Here is a 22,586-nt window from a genome sequence, read left to right as displayed (position 1 = left end):
ACAACCTGCCCCCTATACCAAGACATCAGAGACATATACTTCCCACAAATTGCAAACACCCAAAGAGACTTTGAAAACATGGACAATAACTCAAAACTCCCATACCTACTGGGAGAAATACAAGAATGTGCAAACACAGCAGCAAGATTTGTGAGCTGCTGTGACAAGAAAAGGACATCCAGCGGAATGCAACCACCATAAAGACTGTACAAGAAATTCCGTCTGTAATGTACTGATTTATTTTGCTTTATGTTTGATTGTTTTGTTTTGTTTGGCTTTGGCAATGTAAACGTATGTTTCCCATGTCAATAAAGCCCATTTGAATTGAATTGAATTGAATTGAAATTGAGAGAGAGAGAGAGAGAGAGAGAGAGAGAGAGAGAGAGAGAGAGAGAGAGAGAGAGAGAGCGAGAGAGCGAGAGAGAGAGATAGACAGATAGTGAGAGATAGTGAGAGTGAGAGAGACAGGGAGAGAGAGAAAAAGAGAAAGAGAGAGAGACAGACAGACAGAGAGACAGACAGACAGAGAGAGAGGAGAGTGAGAGACAGACAGAGAGAAAGAGAGAGAGAGCATATTTATGCGTATTGTCAGTCAAAACAGTCAGTTACCATTTGTAATAATTACACTCTGCTCCTCCACCGTCTATATTGGTCAAAGACTAGACTTGCGAAGATACATCCTGACATGGATCCCACATGAGACCGGTGCCACCAAGCCCCTGGCTCACTTATTCATATGTTTTGGCATTGTCCAGCACTGGCCCCTTTCTGGACTTCCATTTTTAAATCTTGCCCTCTTATTGCATTATTTGGTCTGACACCGGAGAGCGCTGCAATATCTATTGGGCAATCCAATGCCATGGCCTTTGCCTCACTCATTGCCAGACGCCTCATCCTATTCAACTGGAAGGCAGCCACTCCCCCCTCACACTTACACTGGATGAGGGATGTCATGTCTCTTATACATATAGAGAAAATCAGATTTACAACACAAGGCCACACAGATACCTTCCACAAATCATGGCAGCCCTTCCTATCTCATTTCAAAATCCATATGATTTCTTCCAAACTTGGGACCCCATGACCCCCCTCCTCCCCCTCCCTACCTTCCTGACACTGCTAGCCCACGTATGGCTGGGGAGATGGCATTGTGGTGGTCTGCTAAGGGTGTTCAATTTACTTTCCATTTTATTTGTTTTACCATCTGGAAATTACGCTACTAAAATGGAGAGTATTACTTATATTATATATTATTATTACGGTCTTTCCTATTTATATATATATTTTTTTTCTTTTGTTTTCTTTTAATTTTACTTCATTTCTTTTTGCGTAGCTTTGTCTGTCACATCTGTATTTATGTTTAATTATTTAAATTTTTTATTTTTATTTTTTATTTTACATGTATGTTTGTCGTCGCCCTCACTGGGTGGGATGGGGTGGGATTAGGGGATAGGAATGGGGAAAGAAATGGAAGTTGTATAATTTGGATAACTGAAATGTATAAATATGTACAAATTCTTCCAATAAAAAAAGATAAACCTAAAAAAGAGAGAGAGAGCAGAGGCCAGGGCTGCAGTATATTAAGACAAATGAAAGGATAGACAGAGGGAGCCAGTGGAGGGCAAGAGAGAGAAGGAGGGAAGAGAGGAGGACATGTTGCAAGGAGAAACGGAGGAAGAGGGGGAAAAAGGAACATAATAAGTCGCCTCCCGTCTGTTTTAGTGTTTTATTGCAGCGGCCAGTGTGCTGTGAAATTCCATGCAGATTGTGTGTGTGTCTTTGGCTGTAGCCACGTGGTTAAGTAGAACAAGACGCATCCATTACTCCCTTCCTCTCTCTCACTTCCTCTCCGTCTGCCCCTCCTCGCTCCTCTTCTCAAACTACATCTTCCAGTCCCTCCCCTCATCCCTCCTCCTCCTCCTCCACCCTGCCAGCCCCCTCTTCCTTCCTCCTCTCCTCCTCTCCTCCCTCCCTCTTTTCATCCAGCTGTTCCAACAAAGAGCTGCCCACCACGCCTTGTCCGCGACCGGCTCCACTACTACGAGACCAGTACAGTTTGATAGAGTATAGCAGAGCTGGCAGTTCAACACGTTCCCTCCAGTAAACACCACAATATTCCACTTCCGTGCTCAACTTCCGGGAGGGTCATCAAAGAGAAGTCGCCTATTCTCAGTCCTTGCCCCACAATGGTGGAATGAACTACCCACCCCAGTTAGGACAGCCGAAACACGTCCAATCTTTCGCCGTCGACTAAAGACGCACTTCTTCAACCATTATCTGAATTAAAAAAAAAAAAAAATCTAACCCTAACTATTACTAACCATACTGTCATGCACTTGTCCTAATAAACTAACCTACACTGTAGCACTCAACACTTTGATGAACATTGTTACTCAGCTGATAGAGTTGTGCTCTTCCTGATGGCTTGTCGTACAGAACTTGTAAGTCGCTTTGGATAAAAGCGTCAGCTAAATGACTAAATGTAAATGTAAATGTAAACTTGACGCTGGTACGAGCAGAGCTACGGGGTGCGTTTTCCCCGCCAATTAAGCAAAGCGGGAGCTGGTGATTTGTGCTCAAGCACCCCCCCCCCCCCCCCCCCCCCTCCCGTCGCTGCATAAAACCCGGCGCCGTTGTGAGCTAAGCTTCCAGGGAAACCCGTAGAGTCAAACGCAAGATAATTAAACCGTCTAAACGATGATAATGAGGGGTGTAAATATCTGTGAGCTATAGATAACACAGCAGAGGGCTTATACTGTCTAGTAGTGTACATTGTATATTACTATTGCACTTTACGGTTACATTTGCACTCTACGGTTACAAAACTTATTTTTGTTGTACTGTACTTGTGCTGTATGACGACAATGATTTTGAATCTAATCTAATCTAATCTAAATCCATGTCCATCTTACTCCTGACTGCACTGATCTTAACTATAATACAACAGAGATGGACCAGCACTGACAGCCAGCTCTAGTACACCAGCCGCTAGCTGGCCAGCTAAACGGACCGACAGGCACAGCGTGGTACTAACTGGACGGGACATTGCTTCTTTGTTCATGAGGCAGAGCCCACTGCTAGGCTACGCCATGCACCATCAATGATAAAGAACACATCATACAACATAAATGCAAATGGTAGTCTTCCTCTAATCCAGGGGTTCTCAAAACTTTTTTATACCATGACCCCATTTTATTTAGGATTTTTTTTGGCGACTTAATGTATCGCGTAATTTCAGCGTGGAATTAAGGAATATCAAAATAAAAGCATCATGCATATTTATTAGATCATTGTATTACAGCACTATGTTATCAATACACATTTATAAAACGAGGCATATTTAGCCAAAATGTGTTGCCAGAACATAAAAAAAATAAAATAATAATAACATTGATTTTTATTTTATTTTTTGCCAATGCGCCACCTACCACGACCCCACTTTGGGTCGCAACCCGTAGTTTGAGAACCGCTGCTAATCCATGTCACTGTCTGATTTGGTAATCGTCCACACTGCACAAGAAGGATGCATCAATTATAGATGAGCTGACTTTCACCCAGGACCCTGGTCATGCAATATGTAGCCTAGTGCAAGAAAAACACCAGCCATTCTCTTTAAAGGATCAGTAGACATCTGGCCTAATTGGAGGGCAAATTGAATGATGTTGGCAGAAGATAAGGCTGTTATGTGGTCAGATTCACTGATATGCTCTGATCTGCATGCTCCTGGGCATGCAAGACAAAGTAGGCCTGTCCCAAGAACTAAAGAAATTCCTACTCAACTAATAGGCCAATAGTCAGTGGATCTAGTCAATGAATCAGCCTTTTGTTGATTCTTAGACTATTTGATAAAACTGTAAAACTGTGTTTCTTCTACAAATGAAGGCAATCATGTTGAAGGGCCAATTTAAACAGGGTTCCCACAGACATTCCAAAATGGAATTCAAGGACTTTCAAGTACTTTTCCAAGCACCATTTATCATTTTAAAATGGCATTTAAAAGGATACAATTCACTTTTAAATGCTGTTTTTATAGAAAATAAATCTGATCCAATATGTATGGCTTAAAACCAATTTCTGACAATTAGTTACACTTTAAATAAAAAAATATATATTTCTTGATTCAGAATCTTTTTGTCATGGATGAACAAAACTTTCAATGCGAATGGTTGATTTGAATTTCAAGGTCTTTTTAAGCACCTTGTTAAAGAAATGGGCTGTTTTCAAGGAATTCCAGGGCTTGACTTTAAGAACTTTAAGCACTTCAAGGACCTTGGTAAATGGTAAATGGCTGCTTTTTTATATAGCGCTTTTTTATATAGCGCTTTTATCCAAAGCGCTTTACAATTTGTTACTCACATTTTACCCATTCACTCACACCAGGGTTTCCCATTAATTACCTAGACTGTGGCGGCCCGCAGTCCCGCCACAGTTGTATAATGAACCAAAAAAGAAATGTAATTTAAAAATAAATCTTTTTATTTTATTTTTACAATTTTTTTTTAAAGTTTTCCAATAGGGATGTATCAGTAGTATTGGCAATGGTAGTAGTCGTAATAGTAATCCACTATATTTCTTTATTTTCAAAAAAAATAAACCAGTTCAACACAGGTAACCACTTTTGCTTCATTTCTTTGATGGCTCAAATGTATGCTCTAGTCCAGTGGTTCCCAAACCTCTCCTCGAAGCACCCCAGCCGTTCCATGCATTTGTTAAATTCAACCACCAGCACATCTGATTCAACTAATAAAGGGCTAGTTAAGTTGAATCTGGTGTGCTGGTGGTGGAATTTAACAAATACATTGAACGGCTGGGGTGCTTCGAGGAGAGGATTGGGAAGCACTGCTCTAGTAGATTTTGTGTTTTGAGCACAAAGTTCATCATAGATCTAGCCTCTTTATTTTGCTCTCAAAGTGCACCAGATTGATGCATTTAACTTTAAAATGTACACAAAAAATAAAGTTCCGGGGGGCCATGCCCCCGGACCCCCCTAGGCATAAAAAAAAAAATTGTTTGTTTCCTGTTGGTTGTCAGTTAAGGCATGGGTAGGTAGGGAATTTATTTTATTTTATTTCTTTTTTTATTCTTTCCCACGGCGACTATGGATAGGGAATTTCTTTATTTAATTAAAATGTTCACAATAACATGGATGCATGTACTCTGCCAGCATGTTTAATATCCATAATACTAAAGGTTTGACTAAGATTTCTATGAAACTGTATTCTTTAAAAAAAAAAAATCAGCTTTTTCTTCTTTTTTTATACTTTTTTTTTTTAAACTCATAAAATATATTGGGTCGCACCTAAATCGGCAGGGTCGGTCGGCAACCGGAAACAAACAATATTTTTTGTTATGCCCTAGAGGGTCAGAGGTTCACCCCCCATAGTCTCTGAAAATCCTGTGGGAAACACTGCACACATTCACACACCGACGGCGGAGGCAACCATGCAAGGTGCCAACCTGCTCATCAGGAGCAATTAGGGGTTAAGTGTCTTGCTCAAGGACACATCGACATGCTGCCCGGGAGGAGCGGGAATCGAACCGGGAACGACTGCTCTACCTCCTGAGCCACTGTCGCCCTCTGTGCGAACGCTATTTAAATCTAGTGGTTAAAGACCATGGCGTACTGGTGAATGTTACTATGGTGCCACCTGGTTGCTAGAGGTGTAACCATCTCAATACAGAATCGTAAATTCAAACACACGTAGTCTACCTTTCAATAGTAGAAAATGTTAAAACTGTATGACGATTCTCTTTTCCTTCCCTATAAAGTCTTTCCTTTTTGTCTCCAAGTTCCACTGGTGGTATGGTATGGCCACTGCTATTAGCATAATGTTTAAGGCTCATTTTCATCGTTTACAACTTTGAAATAAAAATTTGTATTTTTCTGAGCCAAACCAAGCTGTGTAGTATATATATAATATACCTAATCTATAATTAGAGCACTGCTATATTTTAACACATAAATGATCCAACATTGAATCAAATTGTGACCTCAATAGACATGGTTAGACCTATGCTAAACCTACATTAACCCTTTCACTACCACACTACAGACGGTTAACCTTCTGTAGTGTGGTTGTGGAAGGGTTAACCCGTTGTCGTGTGGCAGTGAAAGGGTTAACCTTCTGTATTGTCACAGTGAAAGGGTGAACCATTTGTTAGAGTGGTAGTGAAAGGGTTAAATGTCCACAGGTTCAAAAGTGTTCAGGTACAACTGAGAAGTACTATTTGATCAAACCAGTTGACAAGGATCAAGCACAGACACTACACTACCTCTCTGGTATTTCCGTAGAGCAGACCTACCCGTGACAATGTCACAGAGGAGGAGCACTGATTGATGATCAGATTGCCCTAAAGTTTCTGCAAGGAGTCAGCGATGTGGAGAGAGAGAATCTCATTGGAGATCTCAGATCAGTGTGTCCAGGGCCACGCAGAGCGGCTATCAGGGAGGAGGAGTCAGATGATGGATGGAGTTAGGCCTGCCACGATAACAAATTTTGCTGGGCGATTAATTGCCCCCGAAAATATCGCGATAAGCGATATTATTGCGACCGGTTAGAGAATTTTTTTTTGAGAAATTTATTTCCCAAAACTTTTATTTTGAAGCCCACCGCTCCGTCTTTTCCGGTGTTTTAGACTTTTATTTTGAAGCCCACCGACCGGACCGGAAGTATTGTTGTTATTATCCTAGCTTGCTGATGCTGCTGGTGGACTGGGGCCAGCTAACGTTAGCTTGCTGATGCTACTACTACTTCGACATGCTGCTAATGGGCTGGGGCCAGCTAACGTTAGCTTGCTGATGCTGCTGGTAGATCGACATGCTGCTAGTGGACTGGGGCCAGCTAATGTTAGCTTGCTGATGCTACTAGTAGATCGACATGAGCTAATGATAAAACAAATGTTGAGATTGTTGGTGAACAACTAACTTTAAGTTAGTTTTAACGTTAGCTACTAACGTTAAAACGCTAACGTTACACTACAAATAACGCTACTTGGTTAAAAGGAGCAACACTATTGAGAAATGTAGTTAAGCTATGTGGTGTTGCCCCACGGAGCTCCTGTGCTGTGCTCTCTGCTCTGTAGTAAAGCCAGCGGCCCGCCTCCCAACACGGACAGTGACTGACAAGGGGCACTGGTTCCGCCTCATTAAAACAAACGCGCAAATAGCAATTAATCGCGCCCGTCAAAATCATTGCATTAATTTTAATTATCGCGGCAATTAATCGATTTATTGCTTATCGCGGCAGGCCTAGATGGAGTCGAGCAGGGAAGCAGAGACAGGAAATGACACGCTCTAGCACCGACGTGAAGGGGGGTCACGTGACACCGCAACCCAGACCCGTAATGCTGCGGACAGGGATCATTCAGAAGCCTCACTCTCTCTGCCTATAGGGTCTACTGGGCCCCGTTCCTCGTACCTGGATAACTGAGTTAGCCGGATAACTTTAACTGGATAACTGAGTTAGCCGGACTTTCCGGTTCCCCGTACCTGGATTTTCCAAATCACCATGACAACAGATCCAAAAGTTTGAGCCTGGTCGAAAGCAGAGTTTAAGTTCAAGTTAGCCTGAACCATCGCCACGCCCCCGCAAAGAAGTGACAGCCCGTTTCCTGAAATTATTCCCACAGTCTACGATCTGCATTATACCATTCTGAATTACGTTTTTGTGCTCCATTCTTCCAGAGGGGGCTTTTGAAATGTAAAATAGACCCAAAATGCTGATACTAAATTCACTTTGTCCTAAATAATGCACGTTATATATACCGTGGCGCTCGCTCGTGCGATGTACACATTATGTGGTTATTTTAATTGTAACTGGGATTAAGATGTCTGATGAGATGCGCTGTTTGACGGATTTGAGAAATTGAATGAGCCGTTGACGTCACATTAATGAATGAGGATAAAGAGATAAAACTTCATTCAAAACAAAGAATATTCTAAACACGGGTCTCTCGTTCATTAATGTATAAACAATGAATTTATCCCATCTGGCACAGTGGCTCAGCGGTAGTGCTCAATCCTGGCAACCCGGCGACCGGGGTTTGAAACCCCGTCTTTCCAATATAAATTTTTGGAATATAATATTAATGATTATACGCAAAGGTAGCATAGTTTTAAGTTAAAATATTATAAATCTACATGCATTGAGGATGTCATTCTTTATATAGCTCTCAACGTGCACCAAATTGAATTATTCCTATATTGCAAAAAGAAGGAGATGACTGGGTCTCGAACCCCGGTCGTCTGCGTGAAAGTCAAAAGAACAACCCGTTAGACCACAGAGAAGATAAGTAAAAGATCGACCATACATCAATCAATGGGTAAGGGAGCCGTATCGTTATTCTGTATAACAGTTTTACTAATTATTTTCGCTAGCAAGATCTCATTTGATTATTCAATCCAGCAGGCAAGTTTAAAGAAATATAATCTGATTGATTGAGGTAATGAGGGACTTGAAATTAGCCTATAGATAACGCATTTAACTTGTCGGCGAGGCGATTGAGCCGTACTGCAATATGTTAATAAAGTTCTAAATCAATTAATCAATCAATGCCGCTAGAGAATCAGATTCTCTGCTATCGATACGTGCTGGCTTTTCAACTGAAGCGGCCGCGCGCATTTAGCCTGGGTCGCAAGTCTGGCTTGAGTTAACGAGACTGAATCCACCTTCGAGGAACAGGAAAATCCCGGCTTCAAACATCGGGTTAACTGAAGCTGGATAATGACATCTTGATCGACTTAGTTGAACCAGGTACAAGAAACAGGGCCCTGGTCTGAGCATTTTACTGAATGGAGGAGGCAGCCTTGGGAAAGTAGTTTGACTGACAGGATACAGGAGAAGAGAGCAGGTTAGGACACACTTAGCACACACTTAACCCAAGTTGTATTTCAATATATAAAAGAACTTGACTCGTTTGTGTGGTCCATGCTCAAACTATTGAGACACCATGTGGCTAGAAGTAGGGCTGGGCTTATAATCCAGTTTCAATTCTATTTTGCTTCCCACGATCATGAAAACAAGATAATCGAGTTAAATCAATTATTGTGCCACATGCCTCTGATTTTGTCTTGTGTTATAAATGCAGCACACCCTTCCTTCCCAGCGGTGCACTCCATCCCCCTTTCCTCCAAGCCCAAACAGTAGTTTCATCTCGTCGAGAGGGAGGAGGGAGCAACGGCACTTTCTCCACTTATTTTTTTAAACGTATTTGGTAACTTGTAGAAGATGACAGAAAGGCAGCCTTTGGTCGAGAAGAATCAAATCAAATGTATTTGTAAGGCCCGACAACACACGTTAATGTCCCCATGGGCCGGACACGTCTTTTTTAAGTCAAGAAGAAACATCACAATAAATCAAGAACAAAACAAAAACACCATGAAATCCAAAATAAAATGTAAAATAAATAAATGAATGCAACACTCCCAGACGCGAAGGTAAGGAAAAACTCACTGAAAACCTAGCAATAGGAAAATAGCACCACAGGCAATGTGGAGGGGAGAACCCTTAGAAGAGCCGTTCAAGGGGGGATCTCCCTTCTTAGATGTCGGTCCCTTCTTAGAAACAAATTCAGTAGTCGTCATATGATGTTCTCATAGTTAGCTGTTACATAGTTAGCTAACAAGCTAATGGTGTTAGCAACGCAACAAGAGCATGGAGAGACACAGCAGCCGACAGGCACAGGAGCGGGAGGGGGAGAGAGAGGGGGGGAGAGACAGAGGGGGAGAGAGAGGGGGGAGAGAGACAGAGGGGGGGAGAGAGACACTGACTCGTCACTAAACCTTCAAATCGCTCAGTTATTTCTATATAGGCTTAATGCAATAGAAGATCCTAAACTTTTGGCCAATATCTCATCAAGCTGAATCCATGCAGGGGTGAAAGCTGGGCACAAGGTTCCTCCTCTCAATCACTCGCTGCTCTGAGTGAAGCACCGCAATAACAGCCACAGACTGAACGTCATCACTGCGACTTGCCGACGCACATTATGCAAATCGAGGTATTTCCGTAATCGATGGCGTCAAACAGGTCGCCCCCCGGCCTCTACAGAGAGAGAAGATTAATCTGTCCCATGGCTGAGTTTTGTAATGTTATTCGTCAGGACATCCATCATCCTGATAGGCTTATGAATTCCGGTCACAGGTGTAACCTCCTACAGAGGGTGCTGTAGTCGGTCCAGGACACACATTTAGCAGGATGAAAAAGGGACAAAACAGTATAACGTTCCACTTCTAGTAGGGGGCACATCACTGGCAACAGACTCCCGGGCCATTCAGGATATCTGTCATCATTCAGGACATCTGTCATCATTCAGGATATCAGCATCATTCAGGAGATCTTTCATCAGCGGTGCATGTGGAAGGCACCCAGCATCATCAAGGACCACATAGCCACCCAGCAGGCAGACTGTTCCCCTTGTTACCAGGAGCAGGGCCGCACGCACCAGCAGCCTCAAAGACACCCAGCAGGCAGACTGTTCCCCTTGTCACCAGGAGCAGGGCCGCACGCACCAGCAGCCTCAAAGACCAGCTTCTCAACTCATAAACCTGCAATGTTTACAATTTGAACATAAATATACTATCAGACCACGACTGCTGCTATTGACCCTGGACTGCTACACAGTACACACCAATGTCCAATTCTGCTGTATATAATAAATATACACTCCTCACTTTACTGTTTCACACAAATCCTCTATTGTGTATATAGTGCTATAGTTGATTATCTCACTCCATTCTCTCATAGTTCATTCTAGGGCTGCAACTGACTATTTTGGTAGTCGACTAATCTGTCGATTATCTTTTCGATTAGTCGACTAATCGAAAAACAATTATATATATATATAAAAAAAATAAAATTGCACTATCTATCTTTGTGAAAGTGGCTTCTCAGCTCTGGTCCAGCTGAAGACAGAGCAGAGGAACAGATTGGACATTGAGCATGACCTCAGAGTTGCTTTGAGACTCTTGTCAGGACCAAACAACATCCCCAGTTATCCCATTAGTTCCCCCAAACTTACTGTCGGTCTGTTATGTTAAGCTAAGAAGTCTTCAGCTGGCTGGACCAGAGCTGAGAAGCCACTTTCACAAAGATAGGTAGTAAAAAAAAAGAAAAAAAAAAGAAATTATAATTTTTTTAATGACTAATTGACGCAACAATTCCTCGTCAACGATTTTTTTATAATCGACATCGTCGATTATGTCGACTAATCGTTGCAGCCCTAGTTCATTCCTTTCTTCCATTCCATTTGTGTAATCTACCAATGTATACACCTGTCACTTTACACACAAAAATCCCTTTTCATGATATAAGCATGCATCATACTTTATATTTTACTTATTACTTCATGGTACGTTTACTTAAGCAATTTTCTTTGTCTTCTTATCTTTATACGACTAGCGCTCTTACTGCTGAGTTTACCTGGTTCTCTTGTCAAATACATTTCATTGCACCGTTAACCCTGCGTTAACCTACATTATTATGACTAATAAAGTCAAACTGAACAGAACTGTAAAACTGCAGCAAAAGTGGAATCTGTGTAGTGGGCTGGATACTGAGCAGCCAGGAGGGTATTATATCAGGGCTGATTACCCAATTCGATTAGGTCTCGGTTGATAAGGTTGCAATCCAATTTGATTTTGATAAGGTTGCGATCCAATTTGATTTTGATTCACTTTCTATTTGATTCCATATAGATTAAATTAGGCTCGACGGCATTGGTTTCGACGGACCAGCGTCTGTCATAGTTGTGAGAAGATGTCATTTGGAGTGGTAGTTCAGCTGAAACTACAGCACAAGGCAAACTACAGAGACCTGGGGGGAGGCACACTAGAAATGACTATAACAATGTTTGATTCAAATTAAATGATTGGATATCCACTTTTTCTATATCTATATCTAGAGGTTTGCCAAAAAACACACAAATGATGCTTCCTTCAGTGGGCTGTTGTCGTTTTGTATCTCTGTCTAACCCTAACCATCCAATCCACACTCCAAATGTTGGTCCTTGGAGTATCTCTTTCTCTTTCTCATACAGTATATTCATACCAGCAGATTGCATACTGAAAGCCGCATACAAATAGCATGTAGCACAGAGAAATTGGAAGCAGTCATCATAGTTTATTAGATTAAACAAATCGCTAGTATAAACGATGTGATATTTGCGTGGAGTTGTCATTATTGCTTTTACCTCTACAACCACAATCATACTTCAAGTACAGATTCTGCTCTCCTTCCCTGCCGCACCCCCCACCCCCCCCCCCCCCCCCCCCTCTGTCTAACACCATAGTGCAATGTAAACAAGAGTGTGAAAGAGAGAGGATGTGACCTGAATCTAGTCCAGAACAGACCAGAAGAAGAGACTGGGACAATTAGTTGGGGAGCTTATGGGGTCACATGGGCTCTCCCCCTGATACTCTGTGTGTGTGTGTGTGTGTGTGTGTGTGTGTGTGTGTGTGTGTGTGTGTGTGTGTGTGTGTGTGTGTGTGTGTGTGTGTGTGTGTGTGTGTGTGCGTGCGTGCATGTAAATTAAATGACAATAGTCCATTGTTGCTCCCCTGAAGTGACGTGATGGGAGAGAGTAGGGTCATACACAGGCCTACAATCCAACTAGTATTCTCTTTCTAGGTTCACACACACACACACACACACACACACACACACACACACACACACACACACACACACACACACACACACACACACACACACACACACACACACACACACACACACACACACACACACACACACACACACACACACACACACACACACACACACACACACACACACACACACACACACACACACACACACGTACACACACACACAGTGCTACCATACAAACGTGGCTATGGTGCTATGCAGCTCAGAAGCTCTAGCGCATGCATGGAGCATAGGTGGGAATTGTGAGGCCTCATAGGGATCAGTCAACCAGGGAGCGGGGCAGTAGAGGTCACAACACAACACTGCTCTAGCCTGCTCTGGTTGAGCGCTACCACTGGTAGTGATAATGACCCCCCCTGGCTGGCGGCTGCAGGGTTTACAATAGGGATGCGCGGCGTGAGTAATCCGTTACTCGCCATTTCAACTGAACTCCAGTGGTGTTTGAGGGTGCTTGCTTTATTGTTCACCAAAAGTGCTACAGTAAGTCTGTGCCACTGAAACTGAAATCTCGCTCTGAAATCCCGCGAGACGTGAGTTGTTGCAGGAAGACGACACTGGTCAGCTGTGGAGCGTGGATAGTAGTACAGTGAAAGCTTTGTTGCGTTGAAAGCTAGCTTAGCGTTATCTAAAAGATAAAAACAGCGGTTTGTGTCATGCCGCCCACTTTGCAACTAGTATACAGACATGCCGTTCCATGAGCGGAGAGACCTGTTGCAGAGGTAATGTAGAGTGGAGGTAATGTAATTATTACAAATGGTAACTGACTCTGTTTTGACTGACAATATACATTAAGCATCAGCTATATTGCGGTGTATTGTCTGCAGAGCTTTAAGATGCATTGCGTTCTAAAAATCGGTTTCCCTAAACAATTCTGGAAAAACAGTACTCGTGCCCATCCCTAGTTTACAATAAAACATTTTACACAACCATCTCGCAACAATAAAAAAAATACAGTTGTATTTTTACCGAACTGAAGAAGAAGAACTGTCCCAAAATCCACTATTTCACTGCCGATACCTATTCCGAATCCTAAACTTCCAGTATCGACCGATACCAAGTAGACATCTGATCCATAGGTCTTACTGAATGGTATAGACATAAACCATCTGTTTGGGAATCATTACATAAGGATTATTGAGATATTAAATGTTTCTCCATTAACTAACATGTCTAACAAGCATCTAACATGCTTCTATTTCTATGTGTTGGTATTGGTAATATATAATTATCTACCCAAAGCCAAACTTGAATTCAGCCGCCTTTTTCTTTTACCTATATACCGTCCTAATACTGTTCCCGGGTCCGTTTTGTATAGTTTTCCATCATCATCCCCAGGATCCCCTACATTTCAAGCCCTGTCTGACAGAGATGGGCGGACTAGAACAGCCCTTCAGGGGCGAGGGGGGGGGGTATGCTAAGACCATGCTGAAACAGGGCCCAGGAAATACGAGCTGACGACAATAATAAGCAACTTTGCTAACAATACGTGGGGCTATAGAGAGACCTGACCACGACAAAAGAGTGACATAATGCCACACAATGGCCTGGCCTTTCAACAGAGAGGGAGGCCCAGGTAAGCTTTGTCTCCAACACTAAGCTATAGGCCTTACATTCTCAGAGCCGCTTTTAAACACCGGCTCCTATCTTCCACAGGCATGTTTTCACTCTCTCTCTCCCCCTCTCTCTCCCTCCTCATTCATTCCACTGTCGTCCCCCCCCCCCCCCCCCACTCACTCAATCATGGATCCACACAATATGCTGCATAACGAGGAGCCTGTCTTTCTGCACCGCCAACCTGTAAGGAGGCGGTCCCAGTTCTGGATGGCCTGCTACTACTACTGCTGCCACTCCATCCATAACAGCCACAGCTGTCGCTCTCCCTCCTCCACCACAGTCGCCACGCCGCGTCTCATAAACATTGCAGTGACCGCATGCCTTTCAGCGGTATGACATTTCAATTGTTTTGCAGTACGGTCAAAAAGAGGCTTACCGGTCCTGAACCTGTGTGTTTCGAGTTGAAAAAGCCACGGCAAGCAAGCGCCCTCTGGCCTCTGTGGCACCCAGGATGTGTAACAAGTAGGGTTGGGTACCGTTCACATTTGAACCAATACCAGTACCAGTTCCTGGAATTCGGTATCGGTATCCAACAGTACCTTTTTTTTTTTCGGTACTTAACTCTCTGTAATAAGTTAAACAATTTAAATAAAAAAGTCCAAACTTAAGTTTGTCAAAGTGTTTGTTTACATTCCCGAATCACATGCATCACAGGAAGAATAGTACTGTGACCTGTAATATTTTTTTTAAACAATTAAAAGTAACTTAATCTGATATATCACATAAAACTAAAGGTAACTTAACCCGATACTCTTCAGGATCCTATAGTAAAACTGAAAGTAACATAAACCGATACTCTCTGCAACATACCATCACCTAAGAAAACTGTAGCGCTAAGACAACGTTACGGTTCGCTGACACTGCATCTGAATTCTTCCAACATTTAAAACTGTCACTAGAATGAAGAAACACTCATCTATAAATCCCTTCGTTGTGGGCATCCTATAGTGTTTACTTGGGCATATAGTGTTTACTTGGCATATAGTGTTTACTTGGCATATAGTGTTTACTAGGTGATGTCTGTGCTCCTCTCTTTTCTCCCCCGACCCGCCAGATCAGCACCCTCTGTGTTCCTGCACCTCCGTCGTGAAACGGTGAGGTGTTTCGTCTCTCGACGACACGCGTCACCAAGTTTTTATTAGGGGTGGGAATCGCCAGAGGCCTCACGATACGATATTATCACGATACTTAAGTCACGATATGATAGTATTGCGGTTCAAAATATATTGCGATATGCTGAGTATTGCGATATTAATATTGCGATTTATTACCTTTTTTCAACTGCAATGTAAAACTTTGTCAACATGTTTTGTCTAATAAAATAAAGTTTTCAGTCTGTTCAATCATTCTTATTGCAGCAAATGGGATTTTCTCAAGCAGACAGATGTCAACACTGTAATCTGTGTTGCATGTACCTGACAAACTGAACTGTTTGTAAATTTAGTCATATTACAACTTAACTGAATGTGTGTGTGTGTGTGTGTGCGTGTGTGTGTGTGTGTGTGTGTGTGTGTGTGTGTGTGTGTGTGTGTGTGTGTGTGTGTGTGTGTGTGTGTGTGTGTGTGTGTGGACTACTGTACTATTACAGGTATTGAAATGAACAATGCAACTGCTTCATTATACAAAAGAAAAAGAACAAAAAGAATTAAAAAATATTTGCATAATAAAATATCGATACTTGGCGTCCTTGTATCGATACAGTATCGCCATGCAAAGTATCGCGATACTGTATACTGTATCGATATTTCCCCCACCACTAGTTTTTATATCGCAAAATGTCATGGCGCGATATTTCGTCACACCCCTAGCGGCCAGCAATACAAATAAATACCTAACAAACCACTCAATAAATGTTTTAAACTTAAGCATATTTGCTGCTAGTAGTTGTTACAAAAGGAAGGAAATTCAGCTAAAAGCATTTTATCGCCTGGTTCATTGTTGCCACAGCGACAGCGTCCAATTCAATGCCAGTTCAATGCCGTCAGTGATGATTTCTGATTGCCGGCCGTCCACTCTCCCTAGCCTGGGGGCCAGGCTCATCTGCCACCGCAAACGGAGCCTGGACTTCTAGCCGCCTAGACCAGCAGAACAGCGGTAGGAATCAGTCCCTGATTGGTTCTATTTGCATTGCGATTTCAGGAAATCGATGGGAGAGAAAATAAGGAGGAATGCCGGTCAGTATCGCAAAAAGTAGAAAAGATTTTTGCAAGAAAGACGAGCGCAGCAGCTTCAGGGTGGTTCGCCGCTGTGGCTCAGCTCCTCTGCTGTTCTCCATGAACCGACTCTCCCCACCTCAGGCCCGTGAACCGACTCTCCCCACCTCAGGTACGTGAACCGACTCTCCCCACCTCAGGTACGTGAACCGACTCTCCCCACCTCAGGTACGTGAACAGACTCTCCCCACCTCAGGTACCTGAACCGACTCTCCCCACCTCAGGTACGTGAACCGACTCTCCCCACCTCAGGTACGTGAACAGACTCTCTCCACCTCAGGTACGTGAACCGACTCTCCCCACCTCAGGTACCTGAACAGACTCTCCCCACCTCAGGTACATGAACCGACTCTCCCCACCTCAGGTACCTGAACCGACTCTCCCCACCTCAGGTACGTGAACCGACTGCGTGTTGCTTTCTAACAGCGGAGGAGTGCAAGAATGTGACAATTTGACCATGTGACCGCGGCAGCGCGAGAGAGCGGCAGTGCGGAAATAGGCTGTCTCTAAGACAAACGCTAACCTTAACCAGCTCCTTAACAGCGCCTAAACTTAACCGTTCTAACCTTAACCAACTCCGAAACAATGCCTAACCTTAACCTTAACCATGCCTAACCTTAACCGGCGAAAGAATACACGTTAAAAAAAAAAAATTATGGGATTCGAACTCGTCAACAACGGACCGCAGGACCGCAGGACCGCTGCGCTGCCAGGTGAGCTGAGCTTCGAATGAAAATCATGGCGGATTAGGGCGGTTACATAATGCCGCAAGCTCTGCCGCTCCGCTCTGTGGTTGCCGCGCCTGCCGCGGGGCGTGTCGCAGCCAATCAGGGAAAACGCGGAAGCAACGGCAGCACTGCTCCGCTGTTATTAAGCAATAGGCGAACCGACTCTCCCCACCTCAGGTACGTGAACCGACTCTCCCCACCTCAGGTACCTGAACCGACTCTCCCCACCTCAGGTACGTGAACCGACTCTCCCCACCTCAGGTACCTGAACCGACTCTCCCCACCTCAGGTACGTGAACCGACTCTCCCCACCTCAGGTACGTGAACAGACTCTCCCCACCTCAGGTACCTGAACAGACTCTCCCCACCTCAGGTACGTGAACCGACTCTCCCCACCTCAGGTACGTGAACAGACTCTCCCCACCTCAGGTACATGAACAGACTCTCCCCACCTCAGGTACATGAACAGACTCTCCCCACCTCAGGCCCCTGAACCGACTCTCCCCACCTCAGGCCCCTGAACAGACTCTCCCCACCTCAGGCCCGTGAACAGACTCTCCCCACCTCAGGCCCGTGAACAGACTCTCCCCACCTCAGATACGTGAACCGACTCTCCCCACCTCAGGTACCTGAACAGACTCTCCCCACCTCAGGTACGTGAACAGACTCTCCCCACCTCAGGCCCCTGAACAGACTCTCCCCACCTCAGGCCCCTGAACAGACTCTCCCCACCTCAGGTACCTGAACAGACTCTCCCCACCTCAGGTACCTGAACAGACTCTCCCCACCTCAGGTACCTGAACAGACTCTCCCCACCTCAGGTACCTGAACCGACTCTCCCCACCTCAGGTACGTGAACAGACTCTCCCCACCTCAGGTACGTGAACAGACTCTCCCCACCTCAGGTACGTGAACAGACTCTCCCCACCTCAGGTACATGAACCGACTCTCCCCACCTCAGGTACGTGAACAGACTCTCCCCACCTCAGGTACCTGAACAGACTCTCCCCACCTCAGGTACGTGAACAGACTCTCCCCACCTCAGGCATTGAGTGATTACAGCTGTGTCAACCGATTAATGCATGTCTACATAGATTCACTACATTGTCATTCTGTGCAAACAAGGCATGTTAACCCTTTCACTACCACACTACAGAAGGTTAACCTTTCACTACCACACTACAGACGGTTAACCGCCTGTAGTGTGGTAGTGAAAGGGTTAACCCTTTGTCGTATGGCAGTGAGAGGGTTAACCTTCTGTATTGTCGCAGTGAAAGGGTTAACCGTTTGGTAGTGTGGTAGTGAAAGGGTTAGGGCTGAAGACTGAAGAGGCTGAACTAGATACAGGATTCATACTGGAGGCAGAGGCCTATGATCCACTATTGGCACTTTATCTGCCATTGTTTTTACTCAATGCGGATGATGTTGTATATATGGGTCATAATTGTACCCTTGTACGACCTGTGGAGCTCAGCACAGTATGGCCTACATAAGTCAACAACTAGCCATAGGTGGTCATGGGTTGTCTAGGGATCTGATTCTGTCTATCCACACTGTAGGATTGTCCTCAACTAAAGACATTCCTAGTCTACTAATTGTCTAGTACTTTGTGTAGACTAATAAATTAGCAAGTTGATTCAAGTAATAAATCTGTCAAATTAAGAGTTGCCCACATGCAGTAATGCAAGAGAAGCTCTTTAAATCTAGAGCTTACCACAGATGTGCATTTTTCAAGAAATAGAAATAGTTGACAATCTTGGACTAAGCGAGCGATTAGCCTAACCGACTATGAGGGGGCAGCCCTACCACACTGTACCAAATTAGTCAATAATACTAGCGTCCTGGACCGGTACTGCATATCAAGCAACATAGTTCTATCATGTTGGATATATTGGGGCCAGTATAGGGAAAGCTCAAATCTGATAAGAGGATGACACGCTTAATTTCACTATGTTGATGTCAGATGTCATTGCCAACACACGTTATACATGATGAATCCAAGCAGACATGCTGTGTAGATGACGGGTGCCTACGGATCTGTTCTTCCCCATGACAACAACAGCAGGGCAGAGTACGAGAAACTGGCAGAAACAGACGTACCACGCAGTAGTAGGCTAATCAGCCGGCATACGCCTCAATGTGAGGCACCAGTATACTGTGCACCTGCTAGGAGGGGTTAGTTAGTGATCACCTTGTCAGACTCGTAATGTGTCGTACAGTGGCAGTGCTCACATGCAAAGCGTTTATTTGTCAATGTGTGAGCGCTTGGGGGAAACTGATTGGTGGTCAATTTAATTTATGCAGCTTCATGCTAACCCACTGGGAAAGCATTCATGTTCAATTGCCCAGGTCAAATCAATATCAAAGTAGGGCAACACCTAATCAACTCGTTGGCGAGTTGGCAACTATTTTTATAATCGATTATTAGTTGGGTCTGTGTTATGACCTCCATGACCTGTTGTTGAAGCCATTTGATGTATCATAGCAAAGCTTGTCAACACTTAGTTTGTGTTATTATGTTTCTTTATTATTATTTAAATCGTTCAGCTCCTTTCAAACTCAAGACTTAAAAAACAGGTTTTTGTTTTGAGAACAAATGCAAAAAAGACCTGCTATGTGCTCTTTATAAAAACCTGTATCTTTTGCACTCTTGATGTATAGCATACGTTTACGTTCTGTTTTATAACTATTCATTTGCAAGTTGTTTGACAGAGAGAGCATTGTTCAAGAGGAGGGGGGAAAATATATATTTGTATCCGATTCATCGAAGTAATAATCAACAGATGAGTCGATTATCAAAAGAGTTGTTAGTCACAGCCCTGCATCAAAGTGGGAGAAACCTTGCCTCCGTCTGGCCCTAAACCATCCTTCTCATCTCCACTATGAACCCGTTCGTTGGTGACGACTGACTTGTACTGACAGGTAGACACTCCTTCCCATTTCACTTGACAGGAGGAGTCACTCTGATCTAACCGGTTGGAGCAGCAGGTATCCCCGGCATGCTCCTATAGTAACTTATGTACAAATACCGATAGGCCCTACTATGTTACTGTTTATTGCACAATGTTGTTTTATTGGATTCTATTATATGTTGTTACTACTGTATTGCACATCGTTGCGGGCAAGACCACCCGCATTTCATTGTATACTTGTACGCCGTGACAAATAAAACTCTTGACTTGACTTGACTTTACCCTGGAGCAGTTCCACTGAGGCCGAGCGGCAACAGCACTAGGCCCCAGAAACTGCTCCTGTACGGCAGGCTTTAGCTACCGAGTTAAAGGGGCACGCCAACATTATGGTAAATGCCCTTACCACCTTCTCAGTCAAGAAGATAAGATACCAATTGACCTCCGTGTGTTCATTAGACATCTGTCCAGCTGTAAACTAGCCTATAGCGTAGCACAAATTAGGACGTGGATACGGGTCAGCTAGACTACTCCGGGAGAAGTCTTTCTGGCCAACATGTAGACTAGCTGGTCCGTATCCACTGCCATTAATTGGCATGTAAACAATGATTGTATAGGTACACTGACAACAACGGGTGAGATTATTATGACTCTGTCTGCACACTCCCCATCGTAATCTGTGTTGCCACATGATGACTAATACCAGATATGATTAGAGATCTTCTTCGCTAATAACAGCTGTGATCCATCCACCACGCTAACGCTATCTTTCATAACAGACAACACAATAAAGGCTTAGTTTAGTGCCTCTTGATCGCAAGTTGCGGTGATAAGCTATCTCTGTTTTTGTAGGCAAAACAGAGTAAGTAATGTGTGCTACTGTAAGTAACAGACAGCTACTGTATCGTGGCTTGCTAGCAGAACTGATGCAAAGCTGTAACTTTTTCACACTGGCTTATAACCATGTGGGATTCTGTCTATATCAAATGGGTTTATGGAGTCAAAGGGCTAGTAATGTCGGAGGGAGTACACAGTTATTACTGTCAACACAGAAGGCAGCTTTGGTCACAGATCTGTGTATGTATGATGTATGATGAATTGAAAATGGGGGACCCTGATGTAAACGAGACGAAAGTCTTTCTCTGGTCTGCATGCCCTTAACAATTGTGTGTATTGAGCCGTACTGTATTGTTGTACCCATTCTGTTAATAAAATGTTCAATCAATCAATCAAACAGCTACTGTATCGTGGCTTGCTAGTAGCACCACTCAGCAAAACTAGCAGAACTGATGCAATTGATTGATTGATTGAAAACTTTATTAACAGCAGAATGGGTACAGTACAGTTCAATACATACAATTGTTAAGGGGATGCAGATGCAGACCAGAGAAAGAGAAGCAAAACTGTAACTTTTTCACACTGGCTGTATAACCACGCCCATGCTAGTTGGGATTCCATCTATCTATCTTATATCAAATGGGTTTATGGAGTCAAAAGGCTAGTAATGTCGGAGTTATTACACAGTTATGACTGTCAACAGAGAGGGCAGGGGGCCTGGCTGCCTCCACGCCCTGCTGCTGGTAACAAAGGTGATGCGAGCTGTGCTGCTCAACTGAGCTGCTGGCTAACGTTAGCTCCGGGCTGAGCGCTCACAACAACAACACGATACTGTAAATAACTTCACTTAGTCCGAACGCTGTACAACAATAACTTGCCGAACAGGGTTTTGTCCGCTAGCTGCCAGAGAAGTCGTATTTTTTGGCACATCGACAACAACAGCACCACTTCTGCAGGATCCAGCAGCGCATTGTATGTGGATCTAGTTACAGCGGGGAGGGGGGCTCGAACCGGCGAGCAGCTTTACTACACCAGCTCGGGGTGATGATGATGAGACAGACAAATAATAACTCACCCAAATCTTACGATTCGGACTGTTGGTGAATCCGGGATCACCCCCTTCTGTCAAATCCGCCGTGTCATGGGTGTGTTTCTCGGGGGGAAAGGAAGGGGTTGAAGAGGAGAGGAGATTACCAGACACCCGGGCGGAGCGGCCAGCAGGGGAATCAGGGAATGCAGGAATGTGACGTACGGTCCGGTTTGCTGGCAAGACTGACACGTGCGCTGCTCAGATCACCAGAGGAGCATTGTGGGAGGTGGAGTTCTTTTGATTGATTGAAAAATGTATTAATAACATTGCAGAATGGGTACAAAATTAAATACACAGTACGGCTCAATACACACAATTGTTAAGGGGATGCAGACCAGAGAAAGACTTTCGTCTTGTGTACATCAGGGTCCCCCATTTTCAATTCATCATAAGATAATGACATACATACAGTACTACTGCTACATCTAGACATTTATGACATACCATATTTACAAATACAGTACTGTTTGTGATACAAAAAGAGTCATACATTTGACGAAGAAACTGTACATTGGAGGAGGTTGGGGGGG

General features: G+C 43.9%; 1 protein-coding gene across 2 annotated transcripts in view; it reads right to left on the bottom strand.

Annotated features, from left to right (window-relative positions):
- ctif (CBP80/20-dependent translation initiation factor) overlaps positions 1–22,180 on the bottom strand; it is a 216,500-nt gene extending 194,320 nt beyond the window's left edge. For both annotated transcript variants that reach the window (XM_084324355.1, XM_084324356.1), the window contains exon 1: positions 22,042–22,180. The gene's annotated coding sequence lies outside the window, so the exon portion shown is untranslated. The remainder of the gene's footprint in view (positions 1–22,041) is intronic.
- Positions 22,181–22,586: the final 406 nt, after the last annotated feature.

This window comes from Notolepis coatsorum (assembly GCF_963971535.1).
Source record: "Notolepis coatsorum genome assembly, chromosome: 11".
Lineage (NCBI taxonomy): Eukaryota > Metazoa > Chordata > Actinopteri > Aulopiformes > Paralepididae > Notolepis > Notolepis coatsorum.
The sequence above is the reverse complement of the archived record's forward strand: the minus strand, read 5'-3'. Positions and strand labels throughout refer to the sequence as shown.